The sequence below is a fragment of the Sarcophilus harrisii genome, chromosome 3 (genome assembly GCF_902635505.1).
Source record: "Sarcophilus harrisii chromosome 3, mSarHar1.11, whole genome shotgun sequence".
Lineage (NCBI taxonomy): Eukaryota > Metazoa > Chordata > Mammalia > Dasyuromorphia > Dasyuridae > Sarcophilus > Sarcophilus harrisii.
This window is the reverse complement of record NC_045428.1, coordinates 609,682,666-609,696,493: the sequence shown is the minus strand read 5'-3', so window position 1 is coordinate 609,696,493 and position 13,828 is coordinate 609,682,666. Positions and strand designations below refer to the sequence as shown.

Below are 13,828 nucleotides of genomic sequence, written 5' to 3'. Positions count from 1 at the left end.
AGAAACTTTAACTCTGATTCAAAATGGGCTTTCTTCCTTAGAATGCAGAAAATAAAAGAGTGTCTCAGATTCTCTTGAACTCAATCATGTTAATTTAAGAAGAATTTATGCATCGATCAATAAACATTTTAAGCACCTACTATGTGCCAGGTGATAAACTAAGTGCTGAAGATACAAAGAAAGCTTAAACAGTCCCTTACAGCTGTTTTATATTTATACTATTGCCATTACCATCTTCATTTTCCTGACTGCTCCTTCCTTTTTCTATCTATTCATATAGGGCTTTCCAGGTTTTTTTTTTTTTTAATACCCCCATCATTTCTTATAACAAAATAATAAGCTATATTCTTATATCATATTCAGCCATTTCCCAATTAATTGGTATCCTCTTAATTTCCAATTACCTGCCACTATAAGTAGAGCTGCTATAAATGGTTTCTTCCCTTTATCTCCCAGTAATAGTATTGCTGGGACAAAACACACAACCACATTTTTCTAAAGATAGGACTAATTCACAATTCCACTAACAATGTATTAGCATATCTACTTTCCTACGTTCCCACCAGCATTTGGTATTTTCCTTTTTCTCATTTTTCCTATCACAGATGTCAGGTGGTACCTGAGGTTTTTGTTTTTAAACTTAAGTTTATCTAATTATTAGTTATTTGGATAAATTCATCGTAATGTTTTCCTATCTAAAATATAATGCTCTCTGTGAGCAGATTTCTTGTGGGCTTCTGGAGGCAGCCTTAGGTTCAGTTCAAAGTAATAATCCCCTCAAATGCAGCCAGCTGTTAAAAGTTCAGATCCTTTATTGTCTCTTCCAAAATAGCTGGTTAGTTTTCTTAGAGGCCTATCTCTCTCCTTGGTTCCAAGAGCTCCCTCCCAGTGTCTCCAGCCAGCATACAGGTCGAATATGGAATAAATCTGTTTTGACTCTGAAAGTGGGTTCTGAGTGTCTGTGGGCTAGTGGGAGCTCCTTGCTTATATGCTGTACACTGAGTACATGCTAATCATTACATCACTAGGAAACCATTATTTGTTGTAGGATTAAATCACTGCTAAACTAGACTTAATCATTGTCTCCTCAATTCCATTTAGTACCTTGTTTCAAGTTCTGGTCCATAACATCTCCTTGTACGATCAGATCAATTCCACTGTCTTAGTACCTGAAGTCAAGATGGGAGAGAAAAGGCAGGATATTTATTGCCTGAACTCTATTTCTTATGAAATATATATATGTATATATTTTGCTGAGACAATTGGGGTCAAGTGACTTGCCCAGTATCCTACAGCTAGGAAGCCTTAAGTGTCTGAGGCCAGACTTGAACTCAGATCCTCTTGACTTCAGGGCTGTTGCTCTATGAAATGTGCCCATGAAATAACTTTCCATTAAGATTCTGGAGTGATGGGTAGCTAGGTGGCACAATGGATACCACAAAAATTCATTAAAGAAAACAAATCCTTTAAAAGAATTGGCCAAATGAAAAAGAAAGTACACTGAAGAAAGTAATTCGTTAAAAAATTGGAAGCTAATATAAATAAGATATATATGGAAAGAATCCAGTGATCACTTCTTGAAAGAGATCCCAAAATGAAAACTAGAAACATTATAGCCAAATTGCAGAACTCCCAGGTCAAGAAAAAAATTTGGAAGCCACCAGAAGCAACCGAAATATTGTTCAGGCACAGTCAGGATTTCAATATGATATTCCAGAAGGCAAAGAAGCATGGATTAGAACCAAAAAATAAGAAAAAATACCCAACAAAACTAAACATCTTTCACAAAGGAAATCATTAATGAAAAAGGGAATTTTTGGATATTCTTGATGAAAAGGCCCAAGTAGAACAGAGAATTCCAATTTTCAAATAAATGACTCAAGAGTAGCATAAAAAAGTAAAAGAGGAAAGAAAAAGAAATAACTAAATTAACAAGACTAAACTGTTTGTGTCCTTACATGAGATAATACTTGTAACTCTAGTTGGAACTAAATTTCTACTGGCTTATTTGGTCTTTGTTCTCTAAGAGAACACAGATTTTGGGAAGAGGAAGCCAAGAATGGGAAGTTATTTCATTGAATTGGGATGAGGAAGGCTCAGAGGGTGGTGAGGTGCAAAGTTGCCAGCCTCACCTCCTCCTCCAGAGCCATCTGGTTCCAGTGGCCAGATATACATGAAGATGACTGGAGATGGCCCTGGAAGCAGTGGAGACCTTGACCTTAAACTAATCTCTGTCTGAAGGTGGCAACACCCAGAGAGGGATTAAAGTTGGGAAAGAAATGAAGCCAAGAATGACCTTTTCTACCCAGTCAAAAACAAGTCTGGGAGGGAAAAGTCCCTAGGGTTATTGGCCATAGGCACAGGCAGGAATTTACATAGACAGAAGGGACAGGGAATAAGTTGATTTTGATGGGATGGTATAAAATTGAAGATGGGCTTACCTCTTATTCCTACTCCTCTGACTCCCTTCTTCTTCCCCACCCTCCTACAGACCCAAGAGGTAGAAGAGGTTTGGGACCCCAACTGGGATGAGAATATATAGAACCTCAATGTCCTCTAGTCAGAAATCTCCCTACCAGTGATACTCAGTCCTCCCAGCATCCCTTCTCCCCAACAGACATATTATCTGGACTATAAAGTGACTGAGGAATCTAGTAAGGAGGTAAGGGTTCTGAAATGGAACCCCAGGGAAATACCAGAGGAAGCCTAAGGATGGGAGAAATCTAGTTTGGAATTCAGCGGCCAGAAACTGTGGTGAGGGAAGGGGCAGGGAGCTAGGAAACGTTGTTAAAAAAAAAAAAGAATGAATTTAAGTGTCCAGGAGCAATTCAGGTGGGTGGTTGAATCAGGAAAAATGGGATGACTGTGTCCTGAAATCTAAGCAGAAGATGGGGGAAGGTTCCTAAGACTCTTGAGTAGATTTTAGGTTTAGAATCCTGCAAAGGAATGTGCAAACAGTGAGCCACATGCCTGGGAAGGAGCCCAAGATCTGTGGGTCCAGAGAAGTTGGCCCAGGAAACAGTTTAGTTCCTGCAACCAAGGAAGGTTCCTGGGGAAAGAAAGGCAGAGCCTGTGGAACCTCATGAGAAATCATGTAGAAGGCTCACAATCAATTCACCAAACAGAAGCTGGAGGCAGAGCTAGGACACCCGGGTCCAGAAGGGGAGGCTGAAAATGGGACTCCTGGGTTACAATGAGGAAAGCCTGCCTTTGGGCAAGTACAACCCAATGGTAAGCTTGAGGAAGAGTGTTTGTGAAGTGTTTAGGAGTCTGAACAAAAGGTAGGGGCCAAGAATTCATCAAGTAGCCAGACCTGGAAGGAAGTTGTATTGATAGATGTGGAGAACATTCACCATCAGGGCAAATAAGAAGTATGAATGCTTATCCAAGGGTAGCCAGCAGAAGCCAGGACCTGTAAGGAGCCCTGGCTCAGACCTACCACAGGTCTTTCCCAGCAGAGATGTTTTGCAGTAGAAAATAGCAGATCCAAGAGAATGCTCAGAGATCTCAGTTCCAAGACTTCCTACTTCCCACTGATGTATTCTTGTACACGTGTGAGGGTGGGACCTCACTCCCAAAATCATCCAGGGTGATGACCTCTGAATGCTGCCTGCCTCCCCTCCTCTGACCCTGCCCATCATTACATGGACAGTGGCCATTGGAATGGCTCTTCTCCAGCTCTAGACTCCTCCCAGGCTTCCAAACTCCACCCTAATACACATATTTCACCTGGACACTTACCCACCAGGCTGCTCATCTTATCTCCCACTAGCTCTTCCTCCCCCATGTTTCCATCACCATGTTTTGTTGGAGGAAGGATTCAGGACTTTATCTTGCCACAGGACTTGGCAGAACACTGCCTCCCTTACATCCCATTCAAACACAAATCAAGAAATCTCCCTTTTATCTGTGGTCCTCTTCTAGAACAAAACATCATAGACCACAGAACTTTCTCAGATTCAAAAAAATGAAAACTCTTTCTAGAAGCCTTCCCACTGTGAAACCATTATGATTTTCAGGTTATTCGATTTTATATTGTATTGCTAATGAATATTTTATATTATATTTCTAATTAAATATACTAATAATTTAGATTTCTCAGAGCTGCCTTTTCTGGGTTAGCAGGCAGGACTCACAATGCAGCTTAAAATGATCAAGCATTCTGATAATGTGTATTCTTATGTTCTATTGTTCTTATATACAATAATTGAACTCAATGGAAAACTACAGAAAACTGTTCTTATCACAGAACTCTGTGCTTTGGAAAGGGAATGGTCAACCCTCAAGATTTAAAACAATCCAAGAACTGGTGTATTGAGATTTCCATTGGAAATACAATCAAACTTGGGATTCTATTGAACTTGCTTTCCCTTACCCTTCCCACTTAGGATTTATATCTAAAATCTCTGCCTGTTGGAAGTGGAGATCTCCTGCCCAGGAGAACTTCCAGTTTGCAAACTGTGTAAGTGATAACTTAAACAGGTACTTAATTTTTTTATCCAGAATGATTAGGTTGGAAGGGAAAGCTGAAGGAGCTGCCAGATTGATGGTGTTAGAAAGATAAGGGTGTGAGCCAGTGGCCCAAGAAGACCAACAGGAGCCAGAAGGGGATGAGGAATTAGATAGGGAATGTGAAGTTATGTTACAAAAATTTGAAGAGATCTCAGTGTACAAATAAGAGGGGGACTAAATGAGATGAGGTGAGATTTTTCAAGACAGTTGGGAAAATCAAGGAAAGCTTCATCTGTTTCAGAGTTTGAAGAGGCCTGAAGGACTTTGAGCATTGATCCAAAGGCATACTTAAGTCCCCTTCCTGCTATACTCCCATGACATCATTTTCTCTCTATTTCAATCAAATATGGGCAACTTTGTAATTATTGGTCAAGGTCAATTTCTTGGTGGTTCCTGAGTTTGAATGTAAGACCCTCAGCCAATGAGGATGAGGATCAATGGTGGGAGGAGTATTTGTATTAGGGATTAAAAGTGTTAATCCTGCCCCAGGAGGTGCTTCTTCTCTTTGATCATCTGATCTATAGGTAGGACACTCTTCTTGCAAGAACATTTAATAAACTTTGCTTTGCTTTTAGAGATCCATCCAGCTTTTTATTAAATGGTGACCCCTCAACATTTCTGAGCCACACATTATAATGGCCCAAGTGCTGCCTCTTGTCCCTAAGAGACAGGGTCCTCCTGCTGCCTGGTTCTTCTATGAGTAGTCTTTGCACTGTAGGATGAGAACATGGCAGTTTTGTTTACAAACCTTCTGAGAAACTGATCCTGCCCTTTTCACTGAATATGGGATAGGAGAAGAAACCCTTTACTCTTGGGGAACCATTTTGTCTTCACAATGTTCTTTTGGGTAAAAAATACATTTTAGCTCACTGCCCCTTGTGTAACTCATAAATCCCCAGCACAACAGGTGGGCCCTTGTTCCTCCTTCATACATCCCCCAAAGTCCTGTACAGATACAGGAGAGAAAGGAAGGAGAAAGTCTTTCCATACATTTGCTGGGATCAGGCCTTGTTCTCAGAGCTTCCTTCATGCACATTATTGCACTTGATCCCCACCAAAACCCTTCGTTTTTGGCGCCATCTTTATCCCCATTTTACAGGTCTGGAGGCTGAAGCAAACAGATGAAATTACTTGCCCAGAGTCACAGCCAGGAAGTGTCGAAATCAAATTTGAAGTCAGGGCTTCCTGACTGCAGGCCCAGTGCTCCCTTCTCTGTGCTTCCAGCTGCCTCTAAAGTCCAGAAAATGGAGGATGTGGGATGAGGCCATCCTGCTGAGAAGGAGGCAGCAAAACTGGGATGTTCTGATTCCACATTGCTTGCATGGCCTCCTTTCCCCTCTGCCCTCTTCCCTGGCAATAAGCACCCTGAAAACTTTATAACCACCCAGTAGTCCTCACACACCCTGGCCCTGTTCCAATGAGGAAGAAATGACAAGTTTCCAGGCTCATACCCACTATCTTCCCCTCCCCAGGACTTCCAGTTCCCAGAGAAGATTTCATCTCCCAGGTGGAGAGAGGAAGCCTGAGGAACTCCTGTCCTGGTGAGTGAGTTGCAAGCTGGGGTGCAGGTTGCTATCCCAGAAGCTCCTTCATGTGATCAGTGTGGGGGTGGGAAAACTGGCTTGGAATCCATTTTCTTGTGGTAGTGAGATCCTGAGCACCTCACTGAACCTCTGAACCTCAGTCTCTTCATCTATAACATGAGGGCATTGGACTTCATAGCCTTTCAGTTCCCTTCTAAGGAAGAATCAATGGTCCTAGTCTTTGTTGGAAATTTTGAGATGTCCAACTATCTACAAAGAAACAAAGAGGACTGACGCTGTCTACTATGAGTTTTTAGGTCTTCCTTAAACCAAAAACATTTATTTTTACTTTTTGATATTTATTTAAAACTTAAAACAAAATAGAAAAATACAGAAAAGAGCAATTTAAAAAATGTTTTATATTCAACAGAACCTAAGGGAGTATTCAAAATATGTAATAATAAATTTCCATAAACCATAAATGAAAGATATTGTATTCAGAACGGTCCATTGCTTTTTGCTTTCTTGTATATTTCTTTTGTTCTCTGTTGTGCACTTTTACTTTATTCTTTTCTCCCTTTCATCCTCTGCCAACCTCCCCAAGCAGGCTATAGTTAAGCACAGATATACTGGATAAGCAACAACCTCTGAGGAAAGCTGTCCAGTAAGATGGAATCAATCAATTGGAAGATTCCCTTCCTGCCTCCTCTCTTCTCTCTCTCTCCTCTCTTATCTTCTTTCCTTGTCTGTTTCCTTTGTTTTCTTCTTTTCTTCCTTCCCTCTGTCCACCTAGGATATCATATACACCTACCTACAAATGCTGGTGGGTGAAAGGCTAGAGGACAAGCTGAAATGAAACATGGGTCAGGCAGGAGATGTGAAGAGCAAACTCTGTTTATTCATCTGAGGGTAAGGATTTATCTATCTTGTACCAGCATAATAATCAGTACGTTCTCTTGGGAATATTAGTCTTTTGTCATGGGACTATTATCTATGAAATCACCCAGATAGTTTCAGCCAGGATTCAGTCTGGGAGACTCAGAAGCCAGAGAAGGCAGGGGGAAGTCAAGCCCACAGAACCAAGGAAAGAGATAGGCCTCTAAGAAAGTAAATGGGGCTGCAGGAAAGGGGAGAAGATTTGGAAAGAAATGTTATGGGCCAGAACTCCAACCTTGAAACAAAGGATTCTTACAAAGTGCTAAGTCAGTGGAATTGATAGAGACAATAGTTATCTAATTTAGCATGGTTCAATATGATTGATTTAATCCTACAAGGAGATGTTAAGGGCCAGAACTTTCTTCCCTTCCTTGCAATCTGCAAGGACATCCTTTTCCCTAAAGACAGAACAGAGGGGTGGTGAGCCACCATTCTGAGTTCTCACAGCCCTCAGACAGAGGGAAGCTATAGGGAAAACCTGAGGCAGTCTGAATCCTCTGCTCCTCAGAACTGTCCCTCAACATCTCCCTCTTTTTCTGGACTACCTTGAGATAATGAAGACATGCTTGCAGCCCACCTGAGGAGTGGCAAGCATGACTTAGAAAACAGGGCAGGAGGAAACATGCCAGGGTAACAAAATATATTGAAGTCAGAAAATGCAACAGCAAGCTTGATACATTATTAAAAGGATTGAGGTGATTTGCTTATAAGGTCACTCTTTATGTCTAAATCATGAACCCATTTCAACTTTATTTCAGTGTATGGTGTTAGGTGTGGGTCAGGGCCTTGTTTCTGCCAAACTAGTTTTTCTTTTAAAAATGCCAGTGAAGGTGGCCTAGCCCTGCCAGACCTAAAACTATATTACAAAGCAGCAATCATCAAAACCATTTGGTATTGGCTAAGAAATGGAGTAGTCCATCAGTGGAATAGGGTAAGTTCACTGGACAAAATAGTCAATGACTATAGTAATCTAGTGTCTGACAAAGCCAAAGACCCCAGCTTTTGGGGTAAGCATTCACTATTTGACAAAAACTGCTGGGAAAAGTCGAAAGTAGTATGGAAGAAACTAGGCATAGCCCACATCTAACAATGCACACCAAGATAAGGTCAAAATGGATTCCTGATTTAGACTTAATTATTATTCTTCAAGAAATGATGAACAGACTGATTTTAGAAAAGCCTGGAAAGATTTATATGAACTTTTGTTGAGGGAAGCAAGCAGAAAGAGGAAACATTATTGACACAACAACAGCAAGGTTGTATAATGATCAACTATGACAGGCTTGGATCTTCTCAGAAAATCAGTGATCTAAGTCTGCAAAAGGCCACAGTTAGTGGGGGAACACTGGGTGAGGTATAAGACCCTTCAGCCCAAAGGGAACCTGCTGACAATGTCTGGATTAGCTCCCCATCTCCCCAAGGACTGGCAGACTTTCTGAGAAGTCAAAGGGCAAGGACAACCTGTGTTGTTATTAAAGCAGAGTGAGAACAAGTGACAAAGAGATATTTACACACAATAGCAAGTTGTTTATGTGGTCCCACATGTGTAGTGTATACTTAGTGCACAGGGAGTTGCTATGGTTATATAAGGGTAGTAAGGTATATAAGGCTGAAAGAATTTGGAATAAATGTACTCCTTGTTTGACCATGCACGTGAGTGCTGCCTCTTCACTCCTCTTCTAAGACCAAGGACTCAGGCTGGTACTAAGATCCTCCAGAGAGCTAGTCCAGATGCAACATAAGGAAATTCCAATAAACTTTGGATGGAAAAAGCCATCCCCACCAGAGAGAAAATTATGGAGACTGAATGTGGAATAAAGCATGCTGTTTTCATATTTTTTTTCTTTCTTCTGTTTTGTACTGATTTTTCTCTCCCAACAAGATTCATATGGAGAAATATCAAAAATGAATGGATAACTTAAAATGTTGAAAAACAAAACAAAAAGTCAAAGGAAGAGTCCTAACAAATTCCTTTAAAGACACAAATACCTGATACATAAACCAGCAAAATCAAAAACAAGAAGAAAACCATGCATCCACCACCCCAATGCCTACTGATTCAAAATTTTTAAGTAAAATAATAGTAAAGAGATTACAACAATATATCACAATAATTATACACTATGGTCAGGTGTACATTTACTATATACCAGGAATGAAGGGCTGGTCCAATATTAGAAAAGCCATCAGGATAATCAATGAAATCAATAAGAAAATCGATAATAGTCATATAATTATTTTAATAGATGCAGAAAAAACTTCTCTGAAAATGTTTGTATTTGCTAAAACAACTAGAATGCATAGAAATAAATGGAGTCTTCCTTAAAATGATAGGGAGCATTTATCTAATAGCATCAGCAAGTATTATCTCTAATTAGAAGGAATGAAACAAAAATGTCCATTTCTGCCACAATTATCCAGTATTTTTAAAAATACTAGCTATTCAGCTATTTTTTTTCTTTGTGTGTGTGTGTTGACAAAGATTTCAAAATGGAAGAAATGCTCAGCAACTGAGGAATAGCACAACAAATTATGGTATACAATTGTGATGGAATACCAGTGTGCTATAATCAATGATGAGGAGAATGCTTTCAGAAAAACTTGGAAAGATTTACATGAACTGGTGGAAAATGAAGTGACTAGAACAAGAACAATATTGTAAACTGACAATTGGTGTTGATTTAAGTATTCTCAATACTACAAAGTGTTGAGGCAATTTTTAAGGACTTAGTATGAAAAATACTATTCATCTCTACAGAAAAAACTGATAAAATCTCAAGGCAGATTAAAACCTATATTAATTTTTTTTATTTGTCCCAGACTTTTTTGGGAGGAAAAGGGGTAATTTCTCTGTTTTCTTTTACAACGAATATGGAAATACGTCCTTTGTGACTCCACATGTACAATGTATATCAAATTCTTTGCCTTCTCAAATTGGACTTGGGATAGGATTGAAGGAGGGAAAGAACTTAGAACTCAATTTTTTAAAATGAATGTTAAAAATTATTTTTACACATAATTGGGGAGATGTTATCTGCTGCTCTTGTGGTTTCCAGAACCCAGACACCAGTACCTGGACTTTTATCTCTTTTTGTGAGCGGATGATGGTGATACAAGGAGAGTGAGAGGAAGTTGCTGTTCTCTGACCTCCCCACTTAGAGGCTGTTGTGTTGTCTGGCTTCTCTCCTCTTCCCTCTGCCTCCAATTTATTTCATTCCCTGTCCACAAGCAACACCTGTGTCAATAAAGGCTTCCCCACAACTCCCTCAGGTATTACAATCCCCAGCTTTGGAGGTTCTTGGAGAATTGATCTTCCCTTTCACTTAGGCACGGTCTGTTGGAATACACAGAGCCACCTGACAGTGGCTGCTGGAGATCCAAACCAGAATGGATCTCCTCTTGTGAGAGGATGCTACAAGGAGACTGAGAGGTCGTTGTGTTCTCTGACCTCTCTGAGAAGCTGTTGGATTGTATGATGTCTCTCCTCTTCCCTCTGCCCCCAATTTAGGTCATTCCCAGTCTACAACACATATTAGCAAAGGCTGCCTTGCAACCCCCTTCAGATGTTATGATCCACAGCTGTGGAGGCTCTTGGAGAATTGACCTGTCTCTTAACAATGGTCCTTAACAGGAGGAAAAGAAGAAAAATAAAAAGAAAGTATTCAAATTGAAATGAGAGAATAAACCTGTTGCTCTGAAGATCCTGATGGTATATTTACAGAATCTTTGAGAATCCATTAAAAAGCCAATTGAAAAAATGAACAAATTCAGCAAAGTTGCAGGATATAAAATAAACCCATACACTTAATATTATATAACAATGAATTCCAGTAGGAAGAGGGAGAAAGAGGAACTCCATTTAAATAACTGTAGACAATATAAAATACTTGATAGTGTATATGCGGAGACAAACCCAGGATCTACATGAATTCAATTACAAAATACTTTTTTCATAAACACAGATCTAAACAAGTGAAATATCAACTTCTGTTGGGAGCTGCAATCTCTAAGCTGATTGGCAAAGCCCAGCACTGAGATCAAATGTGCACAGCACTCATGCAGGAACATTTCCTTCTATGATTCTCATTAGTGGAATACTATTTCCTTTATTATTGGCTTGATAACAGCACTAAACATTATCTAAAAAAAATCTGGTGACAAGGGGAATTTGGACAGGTTAACTAGAAATGATTCCACAGGAGTATTCTGTCCTAATAAAACTAACTTCTCACTGAGACAAATGATAAAAGAGAGAACACTATGAAAAGCATTGTCACTATGGGAGAGAATCCAAAGGTGCAAGAAATAATGGTGTTTACCAACTTAGACTCAAAAAAGATCAGTATGTGTAGGAACCAAGAGATGGTTAAAGTATAACTAGGAATTGCCCTAAAATGCCTATCTACATGGTTCCAATAGGGAAATAGAGAGGAATCAAACAATCCATAGAATTGACAAAGAAGACATAAGTAAACCAACAAAATTCACTGACATTTAACCTTGTATAACATATACCTTTCATTATTGGCTTCACATAATTTAATCAATAATTAATACTTACCCATAAAAAATTACCCAAATATTAAATGTCAAATGTAGAAACATATAAAGGTCAATAAGTCAGACAAATGTCTGAAGACTATATTGCCCTAAAGAAAAGTATATGATCATGATATAGTATAAAAATAAAGCCTGAAGGAGCCTGAGAGAAGTGGGAGCCTCACTTCCATCAGTTCCTCACTCAAACTACCCCACGACTCCTGTCTTCCTTTGACGCCGACCCTATTCCTCCTGCTCAGCCCCCTGGACCCTGCAAACTTCCAAAGGCAGGGTGAGCCAATATAATAAAAATGACAATCCTATCTGAATTAATTTGCTTATGCAGTACAATATACCAAAATTATTTGATAGTACGAAAATAACAAAATTCATCAGGAAGAACAAAAGATTAACAATTAGATTACCAGAAGAATCAATAAAAAGTGTGAAGGAAAGTAGTGTAGGTGTTGTAGTACAATGGACTCATCATTAAAATAATTACATCTTTCTAAGAAAACTTTAGTGGAATAGATTAGTTCCATAAAACTGTATTAAATGATCAAAGCAAATCTAGCATTTGATAAACAAAAAAAAATCCAAGTTTTTGAGACAAGAAACCACCATTTGACAAAAATTCCAAGAGAACTGGGAAGCAATTTGGCAGAAACTAACCAAGGATCATATAATTAAAATATAATCTATTTCTTTTTGCAGTGATTCCCAACAATCATGATGAGAGACACAATGCTTTTTTAAATCAAGAAGGGAAAACATACATTAATCTCTCACTACTTCCGACTGAGTATAATTTATTCCTTTAGTTTTTCAATCTGCCATCAAACTGTCTCTAAACCCCCAGAAACACTGATGTGCAAATCTATTGCCAAAGGATGGTCACAGATGTGCACAAACACTCATTTGTTTTCTGTCACTGCAACAGAGGTGTTTCTTCTTTCACTAGTAAATTTGTAATCACATTTTACCAGTGATGAAACTGTCAGATCAAGAAGACACAAATGTTTCTGTTTCTGCAGGACAGATGGCAGACTCTTTGACCATGAACCATAACTGTTGGGCGTTCACAAGATAAGCAATTGTGAAAAAAAATCATAGATCGTCAGAAAGATTCTACATAGATACAAATTTTCTCATTTAAGTTTTAAGACTATTTTCTGTTATGAGCTGATCTTTAACTTGTATGACTGTTCCACTACAAAATACATAGAAATATTAGCAATACATAGCATATATGTTTATGTGGCCCACAGAAGTACATAGAAATACATAGAAATGCTAGCAAGTTAACAAGGCAAAGTTCATGTAAAGTTTGCCCTGCGTATTATAGAGACTAGATTTGTTTGAAACTTTCACACCAGATTGGTTGCTTAATCAGGAGGTGCTGGTCACACTGTTCCCAGAGCCTTTTGAGGGGCAAGAGATGGTGATCTAGACAATAAGGCAAGGGATTTTCTGAGATCTACCTTTTCAGCAACCTTTGTGCTGTATTTGGAAACTGCTTTAAGATGAGCACTAAGCATCTTGTTCCTGGTTTTGAACTCTATTAATGAAGAACTTCCTAAAGATTCTGTTTTTGTTTTTTTTTTTTTTTTTCTATTTCAGCTCTTGCCTCTACGAGAACAAAATATTAGTGTCTTTTCTAATACGCAATCATATCAAACTCAGAATCATTTTTTAGATTAGCATTTTTATACTATAGTTTCCCCAAATCCCAATGTAAGAAAAGTTAGAATCATAACAATAATATAAATAAGTTTTTTTAAAATTTAAAACAGGAAGAAAACTTGCCAGTGAAACTGATGCTGTTTGAGTGGAATAGATTAGTGGCTATAAGAGAGTTGCTAAGAATCCCCTTTAAATTGGCCACAGGTTTTAGGAGTGAAAGAATTCACTCATTCCCCAATTATTAGTTGCAAAAGGAAAGTTTATGGTTAGCTAGAAATCAGTTTACCAAGACACTGACTTCTATAGTGGCAGATCTATGGGAAATGGAGTTTTACACTGAGAATGCAGTTTTCAGTGGACAGAAAGTCCTGGCAGCTGATTCAGTCCTGAGCTAAAAGAATTCCACCCTTATTGAATTAAAGAAACTCATTCAATTCTATTCAAATTCCAGCTCAAGCTAAAACCCAGCTTGTGGATGAGCCAACTTGGGCTGTCCCAGCCCCCACTAAGACCCAATATAATAGCTTCTTTCAACGAAGGTCTTTTGCAGATGGACTTCGGTAGCTCACTCAGCTGCTAGGACCTTCTGTCCACTGAGAACTGCATTCTCAGTGTAAAACTCCATTTCCCATAGA

General features: G+C 38.9%; 1 pseudogene; it reads right to left on the bottom strand.

Annotated features, from left to right (window-relative positions):
* LOC100928552 overlaps positions 1-13,828 on the bottom strand; it is a 103,671-nt pseudogene that overhangs the window by 39,473 nt on the left and 50,370 nt on the right.